This window comes from Triticum aestivum, chromosome 6A (genome assembly GCF_018294505.1).
Source record: "Triticum aestivum cultivar Chinese Spring chromosome 6A, IWGSC CS RefSeq v2.1, whole genome shotgun sequence".
Classification (NCBI taxonomy): domain Eukaryota; kingdom Viridiplantae; phylum Streptophyta; class Magnoliopsida; order Poales; family Poaceae; genus Triticum; species Triticum aestivum.
Window position 1 is genome coordinate 229,529,066 of NC_057809.1, and position 16,408 is coordinate 229,545,473.

The window sequence follows — 16,408 nt, forward strand, 5'->3', positions numbered from 1 at the left end:
GGCCGCATAGCGATGACGAGGAAGAACCCCAGCAGCCGCACACTGGAGGATAGAAGAGGTTTCCCCCGCAAGTGAGGACGGTGAACATGATATACGCAACCCACATCCCCAAGAGGGAGCGGAAGCGTGCGCTCAGGGACATATATGCACTGGAGCCAATCGCCCCGAAGTTCAACCCTTGGTCCTCCTGTCCGATCACCTTCAATCACAAGGACCACCCCACTAGTATCCGTCACGGCGGATTCGCCACACTGGTCCTAGACTGAATCATCGATGGATTTCACCTCTCTCGGGTCCTCATGGATGGCGGCGGCAGCCTGAACCTGCTTTATCAGGACACAATGCGCAAAATGGGTATAGACCCCTCAAGGATCAAACCCACAAAGACGACCTTTAAATGCATCATTCCAGGCGTAGAGGCCCATTGCACAGGCTCAATTACACTGGAAGTGGTCTTCGGATCCCCAGATAACTTCCGAAGCGAAGAGTTAATCTTCGATATAGTCCCGTTCCGCAGTGGTTATCACGCACTGCTCAAACGAACCGCATTCGCTAGATTCAATGCGGTACCACATTATGCATACCTCAAGCTCAAGATGCCAGGACCTCGTGGAGTTATTACAGTCAATGGAAACATAGAGTGCTTTCTCAGAACAGAGGAGCACACCGCAGGCCTCGCAACAGAAGCGCAAAGTAGCCTTTCAAGGCAATCTACCAGTTCGGCGTTTCAAAGCCCGGACACCTTCAAGCGCACTCGGGGCAATCGGAAAATAGACCGCCTGCCATGATCTGAGCTCGCGTAGCAGTACGGCGGCCACCCCAACCCCAGCCAACGATGTTGTTCATGCCGCGCGTACATCATTACGCATTAAAAATACCATGGGCACAGATGGGGAGGGGGAGGCACAACTACGACACGTCCCAAAACGCGGCCTAAACCGCACCAGGGGCTTCCCGTTTGGTTATTTTTCTTTTTCTTTCAGGACTTCAATCTCTGGAAACACTGTCCGGCAGCCCTATTGCTGAACACATGATACAGCCACCAAGGAGGCCCACGACTATGGAATTCCCAGGTGGATTACAGATTTCACATAATTCCTCAGCTCGCCCTTGGATGGGACATAGTCCTACCCTTTTTCTCATTACACTATCTGTATCACTCTGCCTTAATGCAATTTTTTAATATACAATGCGTGACATTACGACTGTTATCGCATTTTTGTTATATGTATACATATCTATGTGTTCATTAATGATGCCTAGCAACCGTACACTCTGGTACGGCCAATGCACCAGGGGCTTACTTACCCACAATATGGTGTGAAAAGTCCAAACACTTTCACAACTGCGGCACCCTGAACTTATAGCATTATTTGCATCAGCGCCGAATCATGTCTTTGGTCAAATGTTGGATTTGCCCGGCTCCTATGTTTTGGTACCTTACGTTCCGCTCTATCGGCTAAGGTAGCGCTAGGAGAACTACTGCGATTGTGCCCCGGTTCTGCCGGGCAGAGCACCTCAGTAGAGAAAGCTAAAACTGACTGTCATGATAAGGCGAGAGACTGGTCGTTGTTCGGCGAGGTTTTTCAAGTCCCTAAAGACTTATGCCGCTTAGGGCGAGGGGCCGGCTCCGTCCGGCTTACAGGCGTGTATCGCGCCCCAAATTCGGCCTTCCGAATACCAGGGGCTTCGCTGAAATTTAAAATTATAGAATTCTATGGCTAAGTGAGAGTGATAAAGCATTATTAGTCCGGTTGCCTTATTCGTTGTGCTGACCACCTCCCTCGAAGGACCCAAACATGGGAACAAGGGTGCTCAGGTTTATCCCGAACACCTCGGCACTCGTGGCATGGGGGCAGAAGCCGAGGACTAGCCATCTCTTAGATTGGATAAATAGACAAACAGAAGGTAATATCTTAAATTCACACAAGCGTTGCATAGCGCATATGAAACAAGTTTTCATTACACAGGATAAAAAACGAGTAAGTCTCATTCAAATATTACATTTTGTGAACACTCATCCGCGATAAGACAGGCGCCCGGCAGAACACCCTCGTAGTACATCTCGGGGTGGCGGTGCTCCTTGCCCTTTGACGGCCCCTCCTTGATAAGCTTCACGGTGTCTAGCTTGACCCACTGCGTTTTCACACGGGCGAAGGCCCGGCGTGCACCTTCAATGCAGACGAATCGCTTGACGACCTCCAGCCGTGGGCAGGCATCCACAAGCCACCTCACCAGGCCGAAGAAGCTATTCGGAAGGGCGTTGCCAGGCCACAACCAGACTGTGAAGCCCTTCATGGCCTGATCGGCCGCCTTATATAGCTCGGCCATATGCTTCAGCTGGTCGCTCATTGGCACCGGATGTTCGGCCTCAGCATACTCAAACCAGAACAGCTTCTCCGTCGAGCTTCCGTCCTTGGCCTGGTAGAAATGTGCGGCATCGGACACACTGCCGGGCAAATCTGCGAATGCTCCTGAAGAGCTCCAGATTCGGTTAAGTAATCGGTAATTCACCTTTACATGCTTGCTTTGCATATAGAAAGCCTTACCCGCCGCTATCTTCTTCATCGCGTCGATCTCCTGAAGGGCCTTCCGGGCCTCGGCCTTGGCACTCTTCACGCTCTCACGGGCCGCGGCAATCTCAGACTCTCTCCTCTTCAGGTCAAGCTCCAACGCCTCGTGCTTGGTCACGAGAGCCTGGAGCTCTTGCTGCACCTCACCCACCCGAGCCTCGTGCCTCTCTCGCTCGGTGCGCTCCTGGGCCGCCTTTTCTTCAGCCTAGGACAGCGCTTGCTTCAGGGTCGCCTCCTCGGTCGTGGCCCCTGGCAAACATACAATGATCCTATCATCTTAGCAATCGCGTCCTTTTTCTCATCTACAGACGGGGTATTACTTACCCTTGTTCTCCTCGAGCTGCCTCTTAGCAAGGCTGAGATCTTTTTGGGACCCCTCGAGGGCCTCCTTCAGTACGGCGACCTCCGCAGTTAGTGCGGCGGATGCCAGCGGCGAAGCCTGCATATGCATATTGACATACTTATATTAGACTCCTGCGATATTATTTGATCCTCTATTCAGCTTTTCTTTATGAACACCGAACAAACCATCAGGGGCTACTGTCTATGCGGTAACACTTCTACTACATTTTAAAACACTTACCTCGAAGCCTGTTAGAAGGCTAGTACAGGCTTCAGTCAATCCGCTATTGGCGGACTGAACCTTCTGGATCACCGCACTCATGATAGTGCGGTACTCCTCCTCGATGGAAGCGCTGCGAAGTGCTTCCAACATAGTGTCCGGCACCTCTGGATGGACAGAGGTCACCGGCACAGGTGTCTCACCCTCCTTAGAAGGGGACCGCCTACTCGAGCTCGGAGCCGTTGGAAGGTCTGGCGCGGTGTTCGGCTGAGGGCGGAACTTGGAACTCTCGGGGACCCCGTCCCCTCGTCTCCCGGGGTCTGGAAGGTCGCCTTGCGGCGCCTCCAGGACTGTCCCCCCTTGATCCGATGCCTCTTGAGACAGCACCTCGGTGTCGTCGGCTGGATGAGGGGAGGTGGCCATCGGGACTGGATTTCTATCCATGTCCGACGAAGCCAGGGAGCTGTCCGAGGATACCTCGATATTGGCTTGGGGCGGCCTGTACAATTGAGTTCGGCGTTAGGTAAAGCAATGCAACAAAGGAATCCTACGGGTTACTTTGGTATCCGAACACTTATGATCTCCCCTGGGGCTTGCCCCTGGGCAATCACTCATCTTCACTGTCATCAGCGGCGGTGGAGCTGTCCGGAAGGAGCGTCCTTCCCTTCTTGGACCCTTCGGCCTCCCCAGTTGGGGCGGCCTTACTTTTCTTGTCTCCCCCAGTCGGTAGGGGAGCCTCTTCTTCCTCTTCGTCGTCTTTGGGGGAAGAGTGCATCGCAGAATCATCGGACAGTGAGTCCGACGACGCCTGGCGTCCGGAACTCTTTCCAGCTCCCTTGGCCTTCTTGGTCTTCTCTGGCACCTTATAGGGGGCCGGAGTCAGCATTTTCGTCAGAAGAGCGTTTGCGGGGCCTTCGGGCAAGGGAGCCGGACAGTCGATCTGTCCGGCCATCTTCTGCCAGTCCTATCAAAATTACGGGTGTTTAGATCCCGCATAGAGCCAATATATATATATATATAAAACAAATATCCTGTAATAGGTAAAACAACTTACCGCACTGGTGTGGTGCTTCCCGCTGAATCCGTGATCCTCAGTATGGGGGGAGGGACCGCGGCGCCCTTGAACAGCACCCTCTAGGCATCTTCATGAGTCGTGTCGAAGAGCCTGTTTAGAGTTCGGTGCTGCGCTAGATTGAACTCCCACAAGGTAAACTCCCGTTGTTGGCACGGGAGAATCTGGCGAACGAGCATAACGTGGACTATGTTGACAAGCTTGAGCTTCTTATCCACCATGTTCTGAATACATAACTGGAGTCCGGTCAGCTCTTTGGAATTACCCCAGGACATGCCCTTCTCTTTCCAGGAGGTGAGCCGCATGGGGATGCCGGATCGGAACTCAGGGGCCGCTACCCATGCGGGGTCGCATGACTTGATGATATAGAACCACCCCGATTGCCACCCCTTTATGGTGTCCATGAAGGTGCCCTCGAGCCATGTGATGTTGGGCCTCTTGCCCACCATGGCGCCTCCGCACTCTTCCTGGCGGCTTCTCACTACCTTCGGCTTGACATTGAAGGTCTTCAGCAATAAGCCGAAGTGGGGCTTGATGCGGAGGAAGGCCTCTCACATGACGATAAACGCCGAGATGTTAAGGATGAAGTTTGGGGCTAGATCATGGAAATCCAGGCCGTAATAAAACATGAGCACCCGGACGAAGGGATGGAGAGGGAATCCTAGTCCGCGGAGGAAATGGGTGAGGAATACCACCCTCTCATGGGGCTCGGGGGTGGGGATGAGCTGTCCCTCATCTAGGAGCCGGTGCACGATGTCGTCGTGCAGGTATCCGGCTCTCCTCAGTTTCTTAATGTCTCCCTCCGTGACGGAGGAGACCATCCACTTGCCTCCCGCTCCGGACATGGTTGGAGCAGGTTGAGATGGAAGTGAGGACTTGGGCGCTAGAGCTCAGGTATGCGGGAGCAGATGAGCAGAGGAGGAAGAAGGCGTGGATAGAAAGGTGAATCCTTATCCCTTTATATGGGCGGACAAAGTTAAACGTCCCCACTTGGCTAGTAAAACTCGCTTATCCCCCAAGCGCCGCGATTGATGGCGCGGTTGGGTTACCCACGCCCGTATTGATGAGAATCCCGTAATAAGGGGACACGATCTCTTCTTTGACAAGACGTGTCGAAAAACTGCCTCGCGTTATGTGCGGGGCTGGTTAATAGAAACGGTTCGAATAATCACCGGGCCATGACATAACGTCATGATGTCAAAACAAGCCAGCAAATTAGATATGCAAAAAAACATTATTCTCTCTACGGTGAAATGTGGGACTTATTTTGCAGGGTCGGACACTATCCTCGTATTTAACTTGTTCTGAAATGTATTCGGAGAAGGAATCCTCCTTGCAATGACAAAGATAACTGTGCGCCGGACTCATCGTCATTGAAGCCTGGTTCAGGGGCTACTGTGGGAGTCTTGGATTAGGGGGTCTCCGGACAACCGGACTATCTCCATTGGCCGGACTGTTAGACTATGAAGATACAAGATTGAAGACTTCGTCTCGTGTCCGGATGGGACTCTACTTGGCGTGGAAGGCAAGCTAGGCAATACGTATATGGATATCTCCTCCTTTGTAACTGACCTTGTGTAACCCTAACCCTCTCCGGTGTCTATATAAACCAGAGGGTTTTAGTCCGTAGGACAACAATCACAACATACAATCATACCGTAGGCTAGCTTCTAGGGTTTAGCCTCCCTGATCTCGTGGTAGATCTACTCTTGTAACACCCATATCTTCAATATTAATCGAGCAGGACGTAGGGTTTTACCTCCATCAAGAGGGCCCGAACCTGGGTAAAACTTTGTCTCCCTTACCTCCTGTTACCATCCGGCCTAGACGCACAGTTCGGGACCCCCTACCCAAGATCCGCCGGTTTTGACATCGACTGAGAGATTGAGCGAGTGTTGCCTGCCATGAGGTCGAAAGAGTGGGGGCGGCTTGGATGGACTGACCTAGATAGACAATCTGCATGAGAGAGTATAAAGTGTGTCGATCAAGGCCCGAATAGGGAGATATAGCATTTGTGTGTGAATGAAAACGAGGTTAATCGAGACTAAGATAAAGAGAGCGAGATTGAGCAAGTGTGGCCTGCCGTGCAGAAGAAAGAGTGGGACGGTCTCGAGGGAGTGACCTATATAGACAACGTGCGTGCGTGCGCACGAGAGGTTGGGGGCTAGATAGATAATGCATGTATCTAGCGAGAAAGGGTGGGAGGGAGAGACAGAGCTCGACATGGGGTGCAATGGCGGGTGTCTAAGCTAAATACATTTGGTAACAGAGTGGAAAAGGGGGGCTGTATAGTTGAGAGAGTTAGAGATCTAAACATGGAGAGAAAGAATGAACGTGTGTCACAAACCGATAGCTTCCTAAGGTGGTTAGGAGAGGAAGATTGACCCATACAAGAAGTATGTAGCATGTGTGCCGAGGGGGGGGGGGGGCTAAAAACAACATTTGTATGTAGATAGTACAAGACTTAATATCGATGTTTCAATTCGGTGTACATTGTAAGATTTGGACCGAGGACCATGCATATGGGTAATTATTTCGAATTCGTGCCATACTAGGTTTGGAAAAGTAGACATTGACTCGATTGTTGTGCTATTTTTGTAGGTCATTTGTTTGAATCCATCCAAAAGTTTTCTCACTACCATGGTGTTCATCATATACATATGAATTTGTATTAAAAAGTAGCATGGATAATCTGAAGTGCGAAATTCACGTTATAATTGGAGATCGCTATGTGACACACACTCTAATTCAAATAACTAATTATGTGACACACACTCTAATCCACGTTAGCGTGGATACCATTTCGTTTTTTAAATAACTCCTCATTAATTAAATTATAGTATCTCATTTCGAATGACTAATTATTTGCAAGGAAAACACGGGCATGGTAATACATACATATTTGTTTGCAAATTAAAGAAGATTCGTTTGCATTCTCAAATCTCCTCTCAAATGTAGGCGCACAAGGCAGACTAGGGTCGTGTCGTGGTGGTCGCGTGTGTCGTACGGTCGCTTAGCACCCAGCCACCAACCCCCTCCCTCCCTCCCACCTCCCCCCCCAAAAAAAGGATGACAACAAAATAAGTTCGCGCTTCCATGTTTAGGATTGAAATATCTGGCGGCCCCAATTCCAGCCCTGGAAAATCTCCCTTCTCCACCGTCCCCTTCCATGCCCAGATTGCCCAAATCCTCAATTAGCTGCCAGCCCCAACCAAAGTTCGAATCGCACCTCGTCTAGTCTATTTCCCCACCTCTGTGCTGGACGACGATGAAGAAAACGACGGTCGCGCTTCACCACTGCACCGGAGCTACCTCATCTACGCCCTCGTCCACTGCACCGGGTGGTCCACCGACAACGTGGGCCGGCGCATCCGACGTGCCTCACAGACACCGGCTTCCACCGCATCAGGTGTGCTTCACTGAGGCCGTCTCCCACCTCACCGGGGCTACTTCACGGAGCACATCGTCGCACCTCCGCCCCCCGAGGCCGTTGGGGCTTCACCAACGGTCTTGTCCACCGCATCGTAGCGCTCCGCTGCCACACAAGATCTGCATCCGTGCGCGGCCAGCCAATGCCAGCGCATCACCCTCAACGGCTCTGAACTAACCCGCACTCTAGCTAGGCGAGCATGCCCAAACGCCGGCCCGAACTACATATCCACACATCACTCCCTTGTGCATTGTTCACACGATGTTTGGATATCCTTTCACTGCTCTCTTAGCTTACATGCCTATGCAACTCTAACTTTAACTCTTATTTCTTCTGGAGATATCATCTGAAACAAGCAAAACCATTTTTCAGAGAAGTATGACTGCACTACGGGATTTGGTACACATCCTTCACACCCGTATAACCTTGTAAGTATCCATCCTCCGGTACAACAGCAAGGTCGATTCCTCTTATTTGATCAACCATTCGTCATGTCAAAAATGCAGAGGGGGATGCAAGGAGCACAAGGCCTGCACATCCAAGCAAGTGGTAACATGGACTTGTACATGGAACATCCCAAGCGCAAGCAGAGCTGTAGTGAGCCTATACAGCGAGCTAGCGTAAGTCCCTGTATTTCATTTAATTCATAATGTCACGCGTGTATGATTTGTGTGCAGTGGCAGATCCACGAATTCAAGTTACCAGGTGTGAACATTTAACTTAAAAAATACGAAGGCACTTGCACTCCGAAAATCAACATCACTTGAGAAATGAGAAGCTACATGCACTATGAAAACCAGCTAATGATCCAAAGTAGTTCAGATTATAAAACACTAAATGATGCAAGAACCAAACACACAAAATGCAACATGGTTACAAGGACTACTAACATGGTCTGTACCTGCTTGAATTATTCGTTCTCTGGCTAAAAATATCGAAGAGTAATTGCACCTATAACAAGTGCGCAAACTGCATATCATTATATCTATCCTTCACAAGTATGCCAATAGTTTCAAACAACAGATTAGAAAAGTATTTATGCTATGTTGTCACGATACTGGGACTTTCTGGTAGATGGGCTCGACGTTTCCTCAAGCCATGAAAATGTACTATAATTTGCTTGTCATCAATGCCTACAAATCTCTATGTCTCTCTCAACATAGCAGATCATCATTAGACACTAAATCCTTTAATGGGAGCTTGCAAAATGCTTGCATTAGATCCCTTATTAGACACTATATGTTCATCACCAGGAGCATGTAAAATGTTTGCATCAATTCCTTCATTAGCAGTCTGTTCATTAGACACTTCAGGCTCAAGAACAACATGAGCTTGTATGTTTGCACCGGAAACTTGATTAGATACATCAGATTCAGTCTGTTTAGTATTGATTGGGGGAGTTATAAAGTAAGCAGAAATTGGTTTCATTTTCTCATAGATTCCCTACATACAAGAAGTTTTAAAACATCGCCAGCTTTAACTATTGGCCAGAAATTGAATAGTTGAATTAGAAATAATCAGGGATGTGATGTATCTGCTCGTTGCCCATGGTACTCTTGCAAGCTGTGACTATCCGTTTGCGCAAACTCGATGCCATGCTCGTGCTACCGCTGCTGCCTCCCACGCAGGCTACACCCAGGGTTGGATCTTCATCTTCTTGTCCTTCCGTTCGATTGAAGCCCGGCGACCACCCTCCAACGAGGGCGCGAGGAAGTGCTGTGTCGATCTGTCCAGCGGCGGCTAGGTTAAGAGTGAACCAGACTGGAGGCTGGAGCGAACGAATTGGGATTTTTCTTGCTGCCGACCGATATGGGAAGCGCTCGTTTGGGCCGCTAGCCTACTATTGGGCCTGCCTTTCACTTATGTTATTGGCCCATCCAAATTGAAACATTTTTCGTCATTTTTTACATTGCCTGCTTGTGCGTTGGGCCGAACAAAACTAGCCTCGGCCAACCTGGATGACTCAAACTAGGTGCACACATTCCAGCCACCCGAGGCGGCCGCCCATACCAGCCCCTATGGTGGTGTCGCCCCTTTTTGTGTGTATGATTGGGGTAGTGAAAAATATTCCAGTGGCATTTTTGATTTACCGACATAATGGTTGAATTACTTGTTTCTATGAACTGAGTTTGCCAATAATGTGAAGGATTCCATTCTTTTCATCCTATTGTAGATTGCTTAGATATCGATATGCCAAATGTAATCGCATGAAATATACAGTAAAAGTCAGTGTGATGTGTGTGGCTACAACTAGTCTGACTACACATCCTCATATAACATATCAAGGAGGCACCATCTTACCAGATTAACCATTGGACTTACCAATGCAGTGTCGGAGGAAAGAAGTATTGGGACTGCGTATCCAACCAATTGATGCCATGGACTCCTTCGTAGAACCTTGTAAGCAAAAAAGAAGCTGCAGTGTGCCTATACAAAGAGCAAGCGTAACTTCAGTTATCTGCTTCTCGGAATTTTAGTTAGCCACTTATTGCAAAATTGTTCAATTACATTGCTTGGCTTAATTTAGTTTGCTACTGATTACATAATCCCATAGTCTGTTAATCCTATTATAGACTATGCCTATCTATATGTTCGATACTTACTGTTATGAATTACCTATTTGCATGAACTTAAATAGCTACTTAAGCACGTAGATAGCTGGTCATATGTACTTCTAGGGTGCGGCAGAATTCACGTGTAATTTATGTTGTGATACCCTATTTGTATAAATGGTTTGCTGTTATCACTTGTAGCACTAGTAATGTTTGCATGTTCATAGATAGAAAACTATCAGGTTTATATGAGGGACACCGTCTTTTTAACTTATATATGTGTTGGAAACATTTTGCTTACATCAAAGAAATTTACAGATGTCTCTGTTGCTGGTACACGGTAACGACTTGTTACTTTAATACGTTGCCAAGAACTTATTAGTTTTACTAGTTCATGTGTAACTAAATACGTTGCCAAAACCGGTTAGTTTTACTAGTTTGATGTTAGTTTCTTATGGCTCTTGCAAAACTTTATTTATTGATTGCTAATATTCAAGTTTGCAGGATCCAACTAAAACTCTTTCAGAAACTTCCTTGTTTACCTGGTTTGCTGTTGTAACTTGCTGCTGTAATCATCTTTCCAACTTCAATTTTTCAGGATCAAATTGGAAGTCCAATTGCAGAGCAGGTACCTTATCAAAAATATATTTGTGTAACAGGTTTGATGTTGTAACTTGTTGCTCTAATCAAGTTACTGACTACTCAACTTTTCAGGATCCAAGAGAAACTCCAATGCCACAACAGTTTCCTTTTGCAAAACTTGTGTGTTTAACTTCTATGCTGCTGCAACCAGTTTCTCTAATCACGTTACTGGCTACTCAACTTTTCAGGATCCAAGGGGAAGTCCAATGCCACAACAGGTACCTTTTGCAAAAAATGTTTCTTTAACTACTTTGCTACTGCAACAACCGGTTACAATGATGTTAATAACTACTTTTCAGCATCCAATTGAAACTCTTTAATTCCTTATTTGTTTAACTGGTTTGTTGTTATAACTCCGAGTTGAGATGGTTTACTAACTTGAACTTTTTGGAATCCAATCGGAACTTTAATGGCAAAACAGGTCAGCCCAAGATCAAAGGGTGATGTCCGCATGGACGTTGTATCATCCCACACCAGTGGCACCAGCCCAATCGTGCATCATGAATTGCCAACTGCTGATGCTCTAGAGGCTAAACTAGTGGTAGAAAGAGATTTTGCTTCTGCACTTAGAGATGAAATTGACATGTTGAGGAAGCAAACGGCACAACCTCAAGCTGTACTCAAGACAACCATTAAATATTTGGTGGATTTCAAAATGAAGCAAGCTGAGACTGACCGCATTGTTAAGGTCCTGAAGGAAAAAAGGAATTTAAATTCCCACTTGGTAAATCATAGGTGAAATGTTCTTTCCATCATTGAATAACCTTTATGTTGTTTGTTCATGTAATCAATCAAACCATTTGTTTTAGAGATCATGTAATAATTGTTTTTTGTTTCTTGGTTTGTAATTTTATTTGAGCACAAGTCTGTATTAATTGATAACACTCAGAGACATTTCATTTTGATTGTTGTGCCAGACCTACAAATATGCCAATCGGGCTGAATGTGCATTCAGCAATAGTAGTAGTATAGATGGACCATAAGTGGCACGCATCGGAAAGGGCAAAGGTGCTGTAGTAGCTTCGCTAAAAAGGATGTTGTTCTAGCAAAAAATGTACAGCGTCCTGGCTTATGTATGTTAGTTGATATTATTGATCCATGTACTCTATAAGTGTCTATATGTCTGTTAGTTATGTACATTCTTGGTTGATTGACTCGGTATTTGAATCTTGATACATTGCTTGTGTACATATCTAAATGGGAGTACACATTATGCTGTGTGTGACATTTGAGTTGGACATAAAGTGTTCCAAATTTTTGAATTCACCTTAAACTGGATTCTAGCTTCTGAATTTGAGTATCGGCATTTGTAAAACATATTCATATATGAAAGTGGAATACATCTTTGTCATGCTTTTGAAGATATATAAAAACACATAGAATGATTTATAAAGATTAGTATAGGAATACCAAGTGGATTCGAAATTAGTTGCCAGGGTAAACGTGGATGCTTATTGTCCCAAAATTCAAAAGAGGCAAAATGTCCACTCCCACAGTGCCACATGGGCTGCCCGCAGCCAAGTGTTTGGGAGATGGAAATTACTATCTACCCATTACACGGACCATCCATCGGCCCGATTTCCACTGTTTCAATAGGGGTAGGTTAGTAACTTCTATTAGACGTCAAACGACCGCCTCTGAGCCCATTCCAGCACGGTGGGCGCCAAACATGGGTGGCAAAACACATTTCATTCAAGCTCGTCCGAATGACCTTTGTTTCTCCCTCCAATTCCCCATTCATACATGGTGGGCGTCAATACTAACTCGACTCGGCCGAAATCGATGTAGGGAATATTTTCAATAGGGGCAGGTTTGTAACTTCACTCAGACGTGACACAACCGCCCTACCTGTCAGCCCCATTCGTACACCATGGGCGCCAACCATGGGCGCCAAAACACTCTCCCCTCGCCCGAAATCGCTCTGGGAAAATATTACCGAGATGCGAAATTACCGTCCTATAACCAACCGACGAGACGTCCAAATTTTAAACGGGGGCTAAGTTCGTAACTTTCCCATATTTCAGACAGGCGCATCACAAAAATATGGTTCCCCGTACCTCTCCCTCCATTTTCCCATTCATACACCGTCCGCGCTAGAACACCATCCCCACACCAACCTCCTTCGTCCGCCACCCCATCCATCGCCGACGTCCTCCACCCCATCCATCGCCACCGTCCTCCACCATGCCAGAGCGCCTACCAAGACCGTGTCATCCATTGCTAGAGATGGACGTTTCTCATCTACGGTGATGGACTAAGAGCCTTGCATCGCGTCCTCTCGCTTCATTAGTGCTGTCGTCCTCTTTGCCGAGGCTTCTCACAGGACCTTCTCTTCCACCGCAACGGGACTTATCCCCCATGCACCCGCCTACCGTCACAGATCTGCTTCAAAGCCACCGACAGCCATTGCACCCCCTATGCCTACACGGTGCCGCAAGAGAGGTGGTACTTCATATCTCCTCAGCTTTTTGATCTCAACCAGAAAAATAGATCGTAACTTGATTACTCTACTTTCTTTCACCTCTTAGAATTTAGTTCTTCGTTTGAAGCAAACAATGGACGCTAAATATCATTTCTCCGGTTTGCAACTTTAAATCTGCCATGGCATAGTCATAATACGGTTTAATTGATCATGCTTATGGTTTAATTGATCATGTTGGTTCCGTGGTGGTTTCGTTAATAGAAATCCGAGGGGAAACCCTCTTTTGCTAAAAAAATGCTTAGGGTTTCCCCCTTCTATGATCACTATATGATCAGAATACGTGCTTTGTGTCATAATAGCACTGCTCCACCCATCAAGCTAAACAAGCTTAGTTGTTCAAATACGAATATGATATTATTAAAACAGATTCGTTTAATTCGTCATCTAAATGTTCCTAATTTAGTTTCGAAAATGCATGTTCGCCGCTCGGGTGTGTATCTCTACAGGGTGCCCATGGTGGGCTGGCCCACCCTAGGATTTTGGGTCTGTCGGCGTTCTGGGAACGGGGGTCTCCAAACTTGCCTGCCTGCGGCCTGCGGCGTGGCTCAGGTAGGGGTCCAGGGCGGCCCATCTTCATCAGCACAAGCTCAGGATCCTCGCGAGGGGCCGAGCCTCACGGGGTGGACGACAGGAAGCTTCCTCAAGAGCGGCCTCATTAGGCAGGCTCGCCAGGAGGCGGAGAGATCAATGCAGGGGTACCTCGCAAGGAACCCATGACGCAAGCCATGACGATCAAGGCCAGGCGGGCGCCAGCCTGCGCAAGGTCCTTGTTTCCCCTTTGGTGCAAAGGGGGCAAGCACAGGCCAAGGCATCAGGCAAAGGTTACCATTCCGGTGCAATGAGACCAAGACCAGCCGGACGGCCGAACTAAGGTCACCGTGGAGCCCAAGATGGAGTCATCACCAGTGCTTTTGGCAGCCGAAGACCACCTTTGGTCAGGATAACTTGTACAATATGTTCCCCTTCAAAATGGCCAATTGTTTGCGCCCTTCCTGCTCATTATTTGGGGAGAGGCCCAGGGCTTCTATAAGTAGAGCTAGCCACACAGAGTAGAGGGACATCTAGAGAGGAAGAACCCTAGGAGAAAGAGAGGAAGAACCCAGTAGAGACTAAGTAGAACACACCGCACCAGCTCAAGAACACCCCTCGCGAGGTTGTTCTTCCCTTGTACTATTCATCATCGGCCCCTAAGGCAATCCACCACACCACACACTAGAGTAGGGTATTACACCACAACGGTGGCCCGAACCAGTATAAACCTCGTGTCTCTTGTGTTGTTCATCATTTTCATCTTAGTTCGCACGAGAGGATCGGACGTAGATCGGTAGGGGAGAGATCTCCGCGCGCACCCCAGTGTTCGAACCTCAAGGGTCTGCCGGAACCCGAAATCCGACATTTGGCGCGCCAGGTAGGGGTGCGCCGGAGTCCTCAGTACTGACGACCCGCTCTCCCCCAACATCGCTTCCCGCCCTCATGGCGGACAACGCGCCGCCCGCTCCAGCAACGGATGTCAACACCGGGGCCAGGGGGCTCCGGGCCTTGGCCCTCGCCTTGCGACAGGTGCAATGGCCGCGCATGTTCAGGCTCGAGACACCGCCATGCTACGACGGCGCGACAGACCCGATGATTTTCCTCCTGGCGTACGAGGAGGCCATCCTCAGAGCCGGGGGCGACGACCAGGTGATGGCCAACTGGTTACCCATGGCCCTCACTGGCATCCCATGCGCGTGGCTCCTCCACCTGTCGACGGCCTCTATCACCTCCTGGGAGGAGCTGCGCGACCTCTTCCTCGCCCGTTTCACTGCACCAGCGCCGCCCGTCGTCGCAGCTCTCCAGGGTGGCTCCCAGGCACCACCCTCGAGCCATCACGTCAAGCTGTTCACCCGCCGGATCAGCACCGCCTCCAAGCGCCGAGAAGCCCCCCTCCCGGGCTGGATGGCGCCCAAGGCCGATCTAACCTTCAACTCGGAGGACCACCCCTTCAACCCCATTGGTTCGGGCGCGCTCCCGATGCTGTGCACCCCCACCATCTGCCAAGTGGCCGTCACCAGGACCCTCATCGACGGTGGTGCCGGCCTCAACATGCCTTCAGCCTCCTCCACGTGCCGCTGGAGCGGCTCCGACCCAGCAGGCCTTTCTCGGGCATCGGAGCCGGTTCCACCGCCTCCTTTGGACAGATCCGCCTCCCAGTGACCTTCGCACCTGCGACAACTTCTGCACGGAGCTGATCGACTTCGACATCGCCCCCATCGTCCTCCCCTACAATGCCATCCTCGGCTATCCGGCCCTGGCTCGGTTCATGGCAGCAACTCACTCGGCGTACAACCTCATGAAGATGCCTGGGAGTAGCGGCGTCCTCACCGTGTCAGGAGACACAAGGGATGCGCTGCAGGTACTCCAGCTTGTTTTCAGGGGGGCCGCGGTGGCGCAGCCCACTGGCACCGACGCCCTTGAGCCCAAGGGGGCTGCACCGGCTAAAAATAAGCGGTTGTTCCCCCAAGACAAGGCAGAAACCAAGCAGGTACCAGTCGACGAGGATGGGTCCGCTAGCGCCACCTTCACCATAGGGGCCAACCTAGAATAAGAAGGTGTTTGCGTGGGAACCTCTTGAGTTAGCAGGGGTCCCAAGGGAAGTGATTGAGCATCACCTCAACGTGTGCCCCAATGTGCGCCCCGTGAAGCAGAAGGTAAGGCGGCAGTCTACTGAGAAACATGCTTTCATCATTCAAGAGACCCAAAAGGTAGAGGCGGCAGGAGTTATCCGCGAGGTCCGCTACCCTGATTGGCTAGCTAATCTGATCGTTGTGTCGAAAAAGGGAGGAAAGGAGCGCATGTGCATCAACTTCACCAACCTCAACAAAGCCTGCCCGCAGGACCCATTTCCGCTCCCCCGCATTGACTAGATAGTCGACTCTACCACAGAATGTGACCTATTGTGCTTCCTGGATGCCTTCTTGGGCTATCACCAGATCAAGATGGCGATGGAAGACGTGGAGAAGACTGCTTTCCTAACCCCGTGTGGGGTGTACTACTGTACATGCATGCCATTTGGGTTGCGCAACGCAGCCGCAACCTTTCAGCGGCTGATGCACATC